Below are 15,542 nucleotides of genomic sequence, written 5' to 3'. Positions count from 1 at the left end.
ACAAGACAAAAGATCAGTTAAGGCAGGAATCGGGAAGATGAAGGACCAAAGCTCTTAGATCTCCAGGACAACAGTAATAAGAAAGAAGTTTGATATTAACCCACAGGCCTTTCTTGGGTAGCTGATCAGTTTCACACTGTTTTCTAATGTAGGTGGAATCATGCCTAAGTATAAATGATTAATTTCAATGAGATAAAAAGAGCGATCACTCAAAATACTTAGGTAAAAACCTACTAATTAGATGACAATAAGTGATAGATATTATTTTCCATTTTCACAGTTTATTCAGTTTAAGAGAAAATAACTTTTTTTATGCTTCAGCTTTAATCATTACGTATTAGCACTGTTATTACATTTGACCTGATTTTTCTTGTCTTTTAATTTTTTTATTTGTTTCTTGAGTTGTACTTATTCTATTTTCTTTACTGTGCATCGCTTCATATGTTTCACTGAAATCTTCATATTCATAGTTCTTTACAATACAATAATAATCTATTGTAGCAATATATAGTTGCTTATTCCCTAATACCTAATCACATGCTAACTCAGATTTTGAAAAGACATATATAAGGAATCTAAGCAAACATAAGTAATTGTGAGAATAAATATAAAAGTGTAGCATAATCCTTTAAAAAATATCAAAAGTAATATAAAATAATAAATAATATAATAACAAATAAAATAATATTATTAATAAATATTAATATAAAATTATGATTAATAATATAAAATATAAATTAATTGATATAAAAATAATTAAAATACTTAGAAGTAAAACCTTAGGTTTTAGTGGGAAAGTATTTTAGTTTTACAATTAGATATCCAGAATTCAAATTCTGACTTCATTACATATTATTTACGTGACCAAGGAAGATTTCTTAACCTTTTTATCCTAATCTATAAAATTTCCTCATCTATAAAAAGTAGCAGCTAGTTGTTGCAGTAGGGAAAGACCTAGCTTCAAAGACATGAGGACTTGAGTGCAGTTCTTGCCTAAACACTTAAAAAAGAAGCACCTTTCCTAAATCTCTCTGTCCCAATGAAAGAGTTAATCTTGGGTTCCAATGTTTCCTTGAAATGGCTGTATATTTATAAATGTTGAATAATCAGCTTTCCAAATATGCTTTATTAACATTTTATTCATCAATTTCTTGAGTTAAGAAAATGAATAAAATAAAAAATTGTCCTATTGATTTCATTTGCCAATTTCCAAGTTGCAAATGCTCACCCTGAAAAGTTAACAATTGCTTCCCTCTAGCAAGTAGAAGCCAGGTCCAACACACTACTGCCCCAGCTCCAAATCTATTTACTGAATCATTTTCAGGTGCCTCCCAGCACTTCTTTTTAACAAATTCAAGTATCTGAGAGGGAAGACAGAATAGTAGATCATAGTGAATAAGACAAAATTTAATATGAACATTTAAATATGAAGTTCTATAATTGGTTTTTTGTTTATGCAATTTTTTTATGTAGATAGATCACATTTACTACCAAAATGAAATGGATTTTAGTGCATTATTAATTGATAGTGTGACCTGAGACAAAATAAACAAGCTAATATTATTTTAACCTATATTAAATGAGTTATAGAGATCATAACAAGATATATATCATTGTTTTGGTACCCTCTCTCCTGGTCAAATCACTTCAGAACTATTGTTCTTAGTTCTCAACATTACCTTTTAGGAAAAACAAAAGAAAAAATAATTAAATTGTTTTTGTCCTGAAGAGTATAGGACAGTGAGAAGACTAGAGAACATGTCATTTGAGGATCTTTTGAAGGAATTAAAGAAGAGAATGTGAATACTTTGAAGTCAAGGGCAATTTTATTTTTTCCTTGTATATTCAGCATCTGACACATAGAAATTGAAAAAAAATTTGCTGAATTGTTTTTTGAGATGTTGTGATATAGATACATGGCATCTATATTCACATATTTGTATTTGAGAAATTAGACTTGTGCTCCTTGCCTCTGTAGGAACAAGGAACAATGATTTGGAATTCCATGGAGGCAACTTTAATAAATAAAGCATAAGGGTGGATATGAAGCATGACTCCATCATTCATTAAATCTATCACTCTTAACCCTTATGCTAAATGATAAAAGGCCTCCAAGCTAAAATGACATTGTATAATAATTGTGATTATGTACACTTGATAACACTCCAGGATTGATAAATTATCAAGAAGTTTGAGAAGGCATTGATTTTCAGAAACAGATTTCTAGAACAACCTTAAAGAGTAACTGCTTTAATAAGGTGTTGAAGGAGGGGATGGGTCTCATTTTGGTCCTGATCCACTTTCTTTCTTCTATTGGAGAAAGGAGAACTTTCTAAATTTCAAAAATTAGTGATATTGGATTTCTCATCTTTTCATCAGTCTTGACTGGCATCCCTAGATCAGGTAGCAACAATACATCAATACCCATGGATAGATAGACACATTAACGATGTTCAAGTGGAACTTCTTTAGCATTCCACTAATGGAAGAAAGGGGCATTTAGCAATCAGGGACTGTAAGTTGCCCCTTTGACTCACGAGTTATTTAAGGTTGAGACCACTACCTGTCAGACTGAATGGATTATTGTGAGGAGGGTATTTTGTACCAACAATTTTTCATATATCACCTTAGTAAATAATCCTTTTTAAAAGTTATTTGAAGTTGGGTAACAATTATTCTCAACTGATAATCTTGAAGAGAAGCATATTGGCAGGTTCTTAATTTGAAGGTATTATAGAATCACTCCTGAAGCTTGATGAGGTATCACTAGATACTACATAGGAAGATATAGCCATATTTTGAGGACCTAATTCATCAGTGGTAATGGGAGTTTGGACAAGATTTCTCATAATTTACATAGGCTAAAAAGGAAAAAATTGTGAATATGTAATTCTATACAAAGATAGAATGGGCTGCCTTAGCAAGATATGTTTTCCCTTTGTGGAGTTCACCAAGCATTGGTTTCCATAGAGTCCTTTAGAATGGATTTTTTAAATAGACAGTTTAGACTAGTTGATTTCTAAGATGCTTTCCAACTTTGAGATATAATTTGATGATAAAAATAGAAGCAAGTAACTGTTTAACTTGAATGAAAGTTGCATGGTTAGGAAATAGTTTAGTTTCTGACAACATACTCCCCAGTTTCCACTTGGAATGTCTTTTATGAATTCTAAGTATTCTAGCTATCCATTAAAGCTCATGGATTTCTATTAACTTTCATAAAATAGAAGATACATAATAGAAATTAAAATATACCTGTGCTGAGTGCTCAGAAATACTGTTTTATCCTGACTTTTTATATAGAACAGGTCAAATGCAGAAAGAATTTATGATTATGGGAGAAGGGAATAGTATATTATTTCTATTCTTTGACTCTCGAAGGGAAACGATGGAAATATCCTAGATGATATTGAAGGTTTCTTCCATATTAAAATTCTATGTTTCTATATTCAAGACAAAATCAGCTATTGAAATAAGCAAGCAAATAAATAACAGCAAACAACAAATTATTTCCTAGTGTTTAATAGAAAGGAGTAGAGCATGTAAGCAAGAGAATGAAAATTTGAAAGCTATCTTGAGGGGAAAAAATCTACTTGCTAATAACACTAGAAAGACTGTTCAACATGAAAACTCTATTTGATATCATTCTAGTTTGGGAGGAAATACAAAATGGTTTTCTTTCTCAATATGAATTATATTTTTAACAATCCAGAGTCTCAAGTCCACAACAAATAGAACTCAAAGGAAGGCAAGGACTTCTATGGTAACAAAAAGAAAAAGCAGCATAAAAACATAGGCTCTATCTTAATTTAGGAATAGAGATTAACTCTTTGTATTTCAATGATTGTGAGGACATTTGAGAGGTCAAAGATAGAGTATAGGAAAGATTTTGAAAAATCTCCCTCAATAGATAGAGTATGAATATAACATGTTACTCTATTTAGTATAATTGATACTTGCATAAGGGAAATTATAGAAGGCTGAATTTTAAAAGCCCAGAGAGACTATATAGGCACAACATTTGAATATTAATTTGTGGAGGTTGCATTAATTTATTTTAAGATGTACATTTTTGTTGTATGAGCAAAATTTTATATGCAGAGATCAGTAGTCCTAGACTTCTGTTTTTGAAAGCTTTATTTTCATGGTCATAGATGAAGGTAGGGTGGTGGAGAGGGACTGAATCAGAACTTCAAAAGGAATCCACATAGGTTAACCTAACTGCCCCTTGAAAGTGGGCCAATATGAAAGAAAGAGAAAAAGGTTTTGATAATCATGTAGAGGAAACTATTTTGTGTACTTACTGTACTGTGAGTCCAACTAACAAAAGGGAGGAAAATAAATTGATTAGTCCTCACAGCATGTTGACCCAGGGCAACTATTAGCATAACACATTTGGCAGGAAGAAGTCATAATCATAGATGACAGTTGGAAGAGATAGCAATAGAGATCTAACAAAAAAAAATGGAAGAATGCAACCTGGATGGCTAACAGTAGTACCAAATAAAGGAAGCAGAACAAATTCATGACTTTGGAGTAGAACAACAATGTCAAGAATAATTGAGCCACTTTCTTGAGACCATTCTAGGACCACTATGAGAAATGGAATCAAGAATTATCAATGCACCATTAATTACCAGATGAAAGAGCTGAAAGAATCCTTCAAATTATGATTCAATCTTCCTTATTTAGGACATGGGTTTATCACAAAGATTTCCCTTCACCCTTCATTTATGAGAATCAGTGGAAGATTATATTCCTTTTGCATTTTGGGGGATTAGGACTAAAAATTATTCTATTACTTAATTTTTTGTTATTTGCTTAGGCTTCTCTTCTAATTAAATTTTTTGCCATTTCATTTATAATCTCTTATTGGTCTGTTGGTAGATAATGCACTCAATGGAATCACTTCCATACTTTCATAACTGTGGTTGCTCCAAATATTTACAGAGTGAACCTGGTATAGCAAAAGTGACCATTGTATTATTCAGTGGTTCAGTCATTTCAGGGTTGTCTGCCTCTTTATAACTTCATCTGGGGTTTTCTTGGTAAAGATATAGGATACATTTGCCTTTTCCTTTTCCAGCTTATTTTATAGATGAGCAACTGAGGCTAACAGGGTAAAGTTACTTTCCCAGGATCACACAGTAAGTATATGAGGTCAGATTTGAATTAGGAAAATGAGTCTTTTTGGCTACAGATCCAACATTCTATCCACTGTACAACTTAGCTACCCCTATGTAAAATATATATACATATACATATATGTATATATATACATAATTTAAATATACCATATGTAGCTATTTCTTGATTTGGAGTAACTCCCTTTTTTACCATTAAAAGGATATGGGCAGAGATCAAAACTTTTAATTCATATTTTAATTAACTATATGTTTCCTCAGGATAGGATGGGAGACTATGTAGCTATAATCTCTTCTGTTCAGTTTAGGAGGTTCAAAAGATCATTTCTTAATAACAAATAATTTCTAAACTATGGATGTTATTTATAAGGTACACTAGGTATCCAGTTTCCTTTAACTCCAATAAAATCCTGATTGTCTCAGAGTTCCAGTTAGAAAAGTCTCCCTTTAACAAACTTCTGGGCCTTTGCATTAAACAGTCTTTCCACCTGAAGTACCTTCGTTTTCTTTCATTTTCTAAAACTCAATTCAAAACACACATCCTTTGTGAAGCTTTTTTGAATAAACCCACATGCTTTCGTTATGCTTTTCATCTGAGCAATTCCCAACATTTGCATAAAGTTATTTAATTCAGTTGCAGCCAATAATGTACTTAACTCTGTTATGTCTTCTGTGTGTTTTTCTGGAAAGTCTGATCCCCCTTTACTACATACCAAGGACCTGTCATTCACTCTCTCATTTGTTTGATATTTATACTGCCTTCTCCTCTTTCCTAGATCCTGAATCTTTTTCTATATTGCCTCAGTACCTAGCAAAATGAACTCTACCACATAAAATATGCATAATCAGTACAGGCTATTGACTAACTAATTGTCTATGGAGCCAAGGGGTGTTACTCATTAGCAAATGTGAAAATTGCCAGAATGTGGTGTCTGTTTACAATGTCATTTTGAATTGTGCAGTAGCATTTGAAAGAATTTCTTAAATGCCATACAACCAAGAAAGAGGATTAAGACAATCCAGGTTTTTCAAGAACATGTGGCAATTCACTTTCATATTTATGCAGTTATTCCCTATGTTATTTCCCTTAAGAGGCAGTACTGAACAGAGCAACAGTATTAAAGCCAGAAAAACCTGGACTCAGGTCTTACTTCTGACAAATATTAACTATGTGACTGCAGTCAAGTCACTTAATGTCTTATTTACCCCAGGCAGTAATCTAAGATTATAAATTATGGAAAAGATATTGTTCTGAAGCAAAAGAGGGAGTTTCCACATTGTGAATCCCTCATATATATATATATATATATATATATATGAAAAAAGGTCTAGAGTAAAACAAAAGGAAAACTAATGAACAATACCTAAATTTCCCTGAAATTAGTTTTTTTTATTCTCAGTCATTATCCAATACAGAACTGCATAAAGGGATTTTTGAACCTGAAATTAGAAGAAATGATGCCTTCGATATAAAACTTCTCATTTAATAGAGCAGGTAGAAGGAACTTTTATAGATGAAGCACAGGAGAGAGCTTAATTTGAAGATTAATATATTGCAAAAATGGAGTCAATGGCTAAAAAGGAAATGTAATGGGAGTAAGAGAAAAGAGAAGAGAAATAGGCTAAGACATTTCATACAATAAGATTTTTATTGCAATGAACTATTGGAAATGATATGGAAGGGGGGAGGTGAGAGGGAATGAGGGAACCTTCACTCTCATCAGAGGTGGCTCAGAGAGGAAACAGCATATACAATCAATGGGGTATAAACATCTAGAGTAAAAAGGAGAAAAGGGGGACAGGGGGTAAGGGTGGGGATGTGAGTGATGGAAGAGAGGGTGGAATGTGGAGGAGAGTGGTCAGATATAACACATTTTCTTTTTTACTTCTTGCAAGGGGCTGGGATTGGGTGGCCTGTCCGGGATAACAGGACCAAGTGGTTGATGGGCCTTAGGCGTGGTATGTGGGCTCAGGGGCTCTTGGCCCCAGGACTGGCGATCAATCCACTGTGCCACTCAGCTACTCTATAACACATTTTAGAAGTGAAAGGAGAGAGAAAATATAGTATATGTTAGTGGGGAGGTATGAACGGAAGGAGTTGCGATCAGCATCAGCAATGGTAGAAAAATATGGAAGTAGCTTTTGTGATGGACTTATCATAAAGAATGTGATCCACCAGAGACAGAGCTGGTGGTGTTGGAACAGACTAAAGCACATTTTTTTCTCTTTCCTTTACTTTATTTCTTATGAGGGTCTGTATTCTTTCGAGGGAGGGTGTATTATGTTTACTCTTAAGCAAGAATATTTTAGTAATTATAAAAAATCATTTGTACAAAATAAAAGATTTTTAATAAAAAAGAAAGTCTTCCAAAAAAAAAGAAATTATGCCTTCAGTTGGAGAAAAGGTAAAAAAGAACAAACTATGTATTCATATAAGCTTAGTTAGATAACAACTTCCTCCCTGTAGATGATCTGATAGGTTTCAATTCAAATCACATGAACAATTAGTGGGGTGAGAAAACCATTTCTGCAAAAGTTAGCTCATGAGTTGAGACCTGAAGGGAGCTAAAAGTTCTAAGAGGTTTTTTGCTTGGTCTTCATTTTTGAAGAGAACACTGATAGGAACAAGCACTATCTATATTCACTCTGAGCATCAAATACCAAACAATTACCAAAAAAATCTTGAGCTGGTACATATTATTGACCAATCAGGGAGAGTCAGAATAATTTGGATTTAAAGGCATAGTTAAGTAGCTCCATTTGAATCCAAATGGGTTTTATCAGAGCCTGTTTTTTCAGAGGTTTATATCAAGAATTCAGAGGTAAGGAGAGGACTCCCATTTCCCTCTGTTTAGAAGATAGTCTATGCATAAAAAGAGTAGGAAATGGAATTTTGAGTGAAATCAGGTACTTCGGACAGGTTGTCTAGTCTAGAACATATAATTTGTGAAGGGCAGTAATCTGAAAATGACTAAAAAGAATGGCTAAAGCTAAACATAACAAACTGAGACTTCAGAGAGCCATTGAAGCTTTATCAATATGAGACTGGGTTGATATCTGTTTGAGGATTATTTTGGCATCAATATGAAAGATAAATTCAGCAGAGATGAAATTGGAAGCTGAGAATCCATTCAAACCATTCTAAAGACCATGAACACCTTAACTTGGGGAGGGTCAATAAGAAGGATATACACAAGGGATGTGTGTGGATGTGGAATATATAGGATTTTACCAGTAATTGGATGTGACAAAAGATAGAAAAGAAGAAATTGAAGATTACTTCAAGGTTGAGAATCAGTATGATTAAAAAGATGATAGTGCTTCAATATAAAGTTTAGAAAGGGAAATATGCTTTGTCTAGAATGTTGGTGGGGGAAGAATAAAAAAGGAGAAAGAGGAGAGGTTTTGGACCTATTTAGCTTGAGATGTCTAAAGATTTGGTTAGAGATGTTCAACAAACAATAGAATAATATAAGATTGGATCTCAAGAGATTGTTGTTTTCTTGCCCTTATTTTCCAAAGAGAACTATTGACATCATAGGGAAATGACTTGACTCATGCAGGAACTGGATTTAAGTAAGGTGTGGTTGCAAAAAGTCTTTAGCCTCATTCTCCTTTCCAGAACCATCAAAGTCTAGAAGCAAGACAACATTCAAGATGACTGGTGATAGCCTGGGTTGCAGAGGATGACTTTGATGTCAGGCCAATCTCTACATGCTTCATAGCACCTGCTTCAGTCACCTTCATGGCTATTGGAACAAATTGTTCACATTCACCCATTCAGTCACCCAAGAACATGTGTGGGGTAGACCACCTGACCCCCTTATTCACCAGACTCATCAGTTATCCCTAACTCAGTTTACCTAATCTGCCCACTTTACTGGCATGATTGTCTAATACCCTTTAGCTTCTTGGAGATGAGCAGCTTTGAAAAGAACTCTGTAAGACCTCATACAAGAGATACTAGCTCTCCTTAAACACCCTATCTCAAGAGCTAGATTAGATCTGTATATATATGGACATGAGAGTCATCTTCATAGTTCTGAAAACTGAACACATAGAAACTAATGATATTGAGAATGCATAGAGAGAGAAAATAAAAGGTGCCTTGATAAAGGATAGTGGGTTATGATAGGTAAAATATTAATGATGATCTAGCAAAGGAAATTGAATATGAGTGGTCAGAAAGATAAGAAAACTAGGAGAAAACAAAGCCTAGAAAGTTCGAGAAAGCTTTCAGAAGGCAGCAGTAAACAATCAAAAACTGTAGCAAATTCAATAATAATCAGGAAAAGAATAACACTGAAATTTTCAGTGAATAATTCTTTGGAGTTCAGATTGACTTGGAAGTTCTAAAGACAGAATACAAAGGGATAAGGTTTGAGTGAGAGGAAGAATTGTAAATGAAGTAGATTTTCTCTTCCTTCCTTTCTCCTTCCTTCCTCCTTCCTCCCTCCCTCCCTCACTTCTTTCCTCCCTTCCTTCCTTCCTTCCATTTTTCCTTTCTTTCCTTCCTTCCTTCCTTCTTTTCTTTTCTTTCTTTCAGAGTAAATGTACCTCTCTTCTCTCCCCCCCCCAACCCTATCAAGTGTCTACAGGAGTTTAGCTACCTTATTTCCTCTTCCTGATTTTGGAAAGGTCCAGTTCTGGGGAAAATACTTCATTTATATTTGCTTGTAGCCTTGGTACCTCCAAGTTGATATGTTCTTCTCAAGTTCCCATGTAACTCTGTTGTAAGCAACCATTAAAATACCCACATAGATCAACACAGCCATCTTAGTTGATTCTTAGCTACTGACCATTTAGTTTTTTTCTTGTTTCTTTGTGTGTTTGCTTCCAGGATATTCTTTCTTTCCTCAGCTCTCTTACACTATTCTCTTAGTTCTGTCCACACTGTCGCCTAATCAAAATGTTTCCCAAGATGTAGTTCTTTCATCTTCCTTCTGCATAATCTCTTGAAATCCAATCATATCATTCCATTGTTTGTTGAATATCTCTAACCAATCTTATATTATTCTACTGTTTGTTGGACATCTCCATAATATATGCTTCTATTAAGAGTTTCATTACAAAGGATGAGGAGGAAGTTACTAATTCAGGCACTCCTAAAATTAACTGATTGGGAAGAGAAAGGAAACTCCACTCTTCCCCATTCTCTCTTTCTTCTTCCTTTTTAGTCCCCCAGTAGCTTGAATTTGAAAGGTGAATAAAAGTGCTGAGAATAGGTAGCTGGTTCAGAAACCCTCAGACCATAGAGGCAGTGTGATAGCATAAATAGTGCATTGGTTTTGTCAGGAATATCTGCTTGGTTCTCTTTTAAACAAGTCATTTAACTTCTCCAGTCCCAGTTTCTTTATCTGTAATATAAATGGACTTGACTACATGATCCCTAAGTTATCATAATATATATGATTTTGTGATCCATGGTGGAGCAACAGACCCCAGATATTGATCATTTTACTTCCTTTCCTATTATTCTTTAGAATGGTCCCTGCACCCAAGACTTCTAAAATGATCAATTTAGTGCTTTTTAAAATTGGACCATCAAATCCCACATAAGACTCTGATATGATCACTTGAATATACTAGTAAAGAGTATTCTGTTTCATTACTGTGAACAGCTTAATTTATTCTCCCTATTATTTCAAATTGCTTTTCATATTTGATCTTCTTTGATTATATTGCAACATGCATAAATTGATGGATAGGAGCCATTCTTTGGAACATTGAATGATATTCCCTGTCTGATACAAATCAATCTCTTAAAAATTGGGGACAGGGAAATGGAGAGATTTTACAGATTCTTGCATGTATGGTGGGTTAGTAAGATTATGCTGAGTGAAAATAGAGAGATCCTAATGGTCAGATTAAGTTGAACATCTAATGGCTCAGAGAATATACAAAAGCATGTTACTGGGCTCCTTGATATTCTCTCTTTTTCTGGAGGTGAAGTACCTGTACTCAAAAAATGGGGGAGTAGAAAGAAATTACTTTGTTTCCTATTCACATTTTGTAGAGACCTGTCCATCTCTGTCTCTGATCTGCCATTTTGTGCATGCTTTTCTTTCTTGATTTTAGGTGAATGCTTATCACATGAAGGGGATGTTCAAATCTTGAAATTGGTTAGCAATTACCATTAAATAAAGGACTTCTATATTTCTTGAACTGTGCTAATAACTGAAATAACTATAATTGCATTTTTGAAAATGTCACAAGGTCCTGGGATACATACAACAATTGTAGTATTCCTGGCAGCAGCAGGAGATGAATGGTGACAGAGCATCAGTTCTTGGAGATTACTTCATTGCCTTTGAAAAGAATGGACTCTGCCAGGAGAAGGGTCAAGCTTAGCTTACTTGTCAGTCATTTTATGTTATCTCTGATCAGAAAGAGAGACAAAGTGAAACGTAAAATAGCACATTAACAGTTTTTTTTAATGTTTTATGATCTAATGAGGATTAACTACCAGTTTCTGATCAGGTTGTAACAGCAATCATAAGTTAATTTACTGAATCCTGATTGTCATTTGCTAATACATACTATGAATCTATTATTTAACATTTCTTTCTTTTGATAAAACTGTATTTATTTAAGGAAATGGGGATAAGGGATTTGCCCAAGGTCACACAGCTAGGTAGTTATTAAGTATCTGAGGTCATATTTGAATTCAGATCCTCCTGACTCCGGGGTTGGTGCTCTATCTACTGTGTTCTTAACATTTCTTTCTTCGTAGAAATTTACTACCTATTTCATATTTGATTCAACTTGTACTCTGAGTATTTCTTTTCCTAAACACCTTTGAAAAAAATCCAGACTTGAGCTATAACCTAAGATGGGAATAAAACTGCCCCATTGATTCAAAATTGGGGTTTTAAAGAACTGAAGTCTATAAGTAACATACTCCTTAGACCTTTAATTGGCAGTAGGCTCCTTAATCACTAAACCTGGTCCATGAGTACATTGTCTGAGTAGAGAAATATAAAAGATCTATAAGCTCTATCCCTGTACAAAGCAGTCATTTCTCTCTCTGTAAGAATGGGATTGGAGAACTTAATCTGTAGTGTTGTGGTTGGGAGAGAGGGGAAGGAGTTATATATTTTCATTTACAATCCCCTTCCTTTTGTGACTGAACACAAGGAGATACAGATACAAGAGTTACTAACCTGAGGTCACAAGTGGTAGGATTAGATTTCATAATTCTAGCCACTAGTCTCCATACTGAATGATTTTAAATTATAGTGTAGTGGATAGAAGACTGTCTTTAAATTTAGAGAGTATGAGTAATAGCTCTGAAATAAATGAGCTATAGATTCTTAATCCTCCCTTAATCTCATTTACACTCAGTTTTTTTCATCTGTTAAAAGAGTGAAACAACCTTAAATCACTTTAGAAATCAAAAGTCTTTTCCTGATGCCTCATCATGGTAGAGAAGAGACTATGCATAAAAATGAAGACATAATGTTTTGTAAAGTTTACAAGGACATTCCCAATGAGAAATTGGGTCTTCTTTCTGAAGATCAAGTAAATTCAGTATGGTAAGTCTCTTTACAGTCATTTGGGTCATTAAGTAACTCATTGTCTAAAATAAAACAAATATATAAAATTATTTTGCAAAACATTATTATTGATTATAATAAGTAATTCTAATAATTATTGATAGTAATGACATAAAAATGCAAGAATTTTTGCTTTCCCTATAAAAGAAGAAAGATGATTGGAAAGGGGCATTGAAGGCTGACAATGACAAAGTTTTTATATACACCTGAAATTATTAGGTTAGATTAAATGAATTAACTTAAGTAAAGAACTTTGGAAGCTTCAAGCTCCATATAAATGTTCTAGTCATTTTTGTTGTTGTTAACTACAATTCTAAATGCAAATTTTTTCTTCAATGACTAAAAAGATGATTTATTATTGTATGAAATGACTCACAATTGGTTCCTGAGAAGTATGAAAAATGAATACCATGAAGTGATGTCCTTATTGGAATTTACACTATTTGAAGTTATGATATATGTCCAATATGGTTATTGGATTCAGCCCAATAGAAATATGAAAATATGAATTCGAATGATACTTCGAATGATAATTTTTAAGTGTCTGAGGCTGGATTTGAACTCAGGTTCTACTGACTTCAGGGCCACTGCACTACCAGCTGCCTCTAGACTCAATTTCTTCTTCTATACAATGAATATAGTAATATCAACTACTCATGGGTTGTTGTAAATATCAGTGGGACAGTATGTGTAATGAACTTTGTAAATATTAAAACATAAAAACATATGAATGTTTTAATTATTATTATTTTGTGGATCATGTGACCATCTTACCCTGTAGAGAGTCATTCATCAACATTATCATCATCATCCATCACTACAATAATCATAATTGTTATTGTTATTATTATATATTACTATATTATAATATACATTAAGCAATTCTATTATTGATAGTATTATTTGGGAAACTTGGTAATTTTGACTTAAAATACTCCTGATGAACTTAATTAAAAATTCAGTTAAGAAAATAACTGCAACTTTGAATACCTATACTTGTTCTGAATGATGAAGGAATTTATAACTGTAACATGAATCTTATAAAATCTTGTGAACTTATACTTGATATACTATTGCTGCAACAAAAGTGGGAAATATTAAACAATAAAGAAAACTTGCTAGAAAATGTAGCCCAGAATCAAAAAATCAGCAGGTTGTATGGGTGTTTTACTCCATAGCCGCAAGTCAGTATAACATGGTAAATGATAAATAACATAACACAAATTAAAATGGCTTGATTTTAATGAACAAGAAAGGAATCTACAAACTGGAGGTCATTGAAGAATCTTAATTATTTGAAATCAAATCAACTTATTAGAGCAAAAGTCACAACTATTATCAAATTAGAAGAAATGCTAAAGATGAGAAAACAATGAATCCTCCAAATGGACTAATTAGATGACATATTCACACACATGCACACACACACAAATACACATATATACACTGACACACACACATCATTAATTTCTGAAGAAATTTTATTTATGTTAAATAGATACCACAATGGGAACAAAATTGACCCCAAATTGCCTCAGCCAACAAACATGGTGTAAATGCCAAGACAAAACCATTAAAAATTGTGACAGCATTGACTTGGGGCACAAATTCATTTTCTGAACATTGCATAGTAGAAGAGAAGCATAGACACATACAAAGTTAACCACCTCAATATTATTTTAAAGAATGGAGCAGAAACTTAATCTGTAGAAAGTTTGCCATGATATTCTACTTAACTAGATCATACCCATAGCACATTTAGATGAGAGAGGAAGAGGAACAAAAATATCCTTGAAATAGAATATATTTGTAAAATGTGTAGGATCTACCCCTCAGGTCAAACTATGAAATGGCATGCAAATATTGTGTAGAGTACTTGTGAAGAATAAATGGAAAGAAACAGACAAGAATAATGGGGGGAAATGAATGTGTTGTCATTTACATAGCTATAGAGAATACATTTGAGACCACATTATCAAGGCATCAAAAACTTATCAAAGTATCTATTAGAAATGCCAAGGATAAGAATATATGGAGAAGATCTAACCTGAATGATAGTAGGAATCACAGATCCTCTCTGATTATTGAACTATGCTTTTAACATTTGAAAACCTCTATGAAGGGATGATTAAGGGAGGCAGCATAATAGAGTAGAAATAGTGCTGCCTCTCGATGAAAGGACCTGGGTTTGAATCCTACATCAATGTTCATCACTTGTGTGATTTTGGACAAATCACTTATGTTCCCCTAGACTTCAGTGGTTTTAATAGTGGAGACTGAAAAGTAGGGTATTTTGGAGACAAGGGCATTTAATGAAAGACCCTTAATATATTGGAGGTACATGGTCTTAGAATCTGAGGCATGAGGGGATTAAAAAATTAAGAAAATGGTTATGTATATCACATAGTTCTTGAATAATAAGGAAAAAGAATATAGATAAAAAGAATTATGGAACTAAAAGAGTCATCTGAAGAAATCGACTATAAACCAGAAATCTATTTAATGTATTAAATCACTCTCCAGTCTCCATTTGAAGACCTCCAGTAAATTAGGTGAGAAATTATTTTTTCTTTCTTATTTTAAAATAAATTATTATTTTTATCATTCTTTTTACATGAGTTTCAAATTCTCTCCCTCCCTCCCTTGCTCCTTCTCACTTGTTTTTAAAAAGGAAAGCAAATGGTATCAATAATACATGTGAAATCAAACAAAACATTTCCAAAATAGTCACATTGCAAAAAAAAAAAAAAGCAAAAAGAAATAAAATGAGAAAATTTCATTGTACCTCCAAATTTTTCAGGTTTCTCTCTGGAGGTGGACAGTATGTTTCCATCATGATTTC

The sequence above is a fragment of the Macrotis lagotis genome, chromosome 4 (assembly GCF_037893015.1).
Source record: "Macrotis lagotis isolate mMagLag1 chromosome 4, bilby.v1.9.chrom.fasta, whole genome shotgun sequence".
NCBI classification, from domain to species: domain Eukaryota; kingdom Metazoa; phylum Chordata; class Mammalia; order Peramelemorphia; family Peramelidae; genus Macrotis; species Macrotis lagotis.
This window is presented reverse-complemented; position numbering follows the sequence as displayed.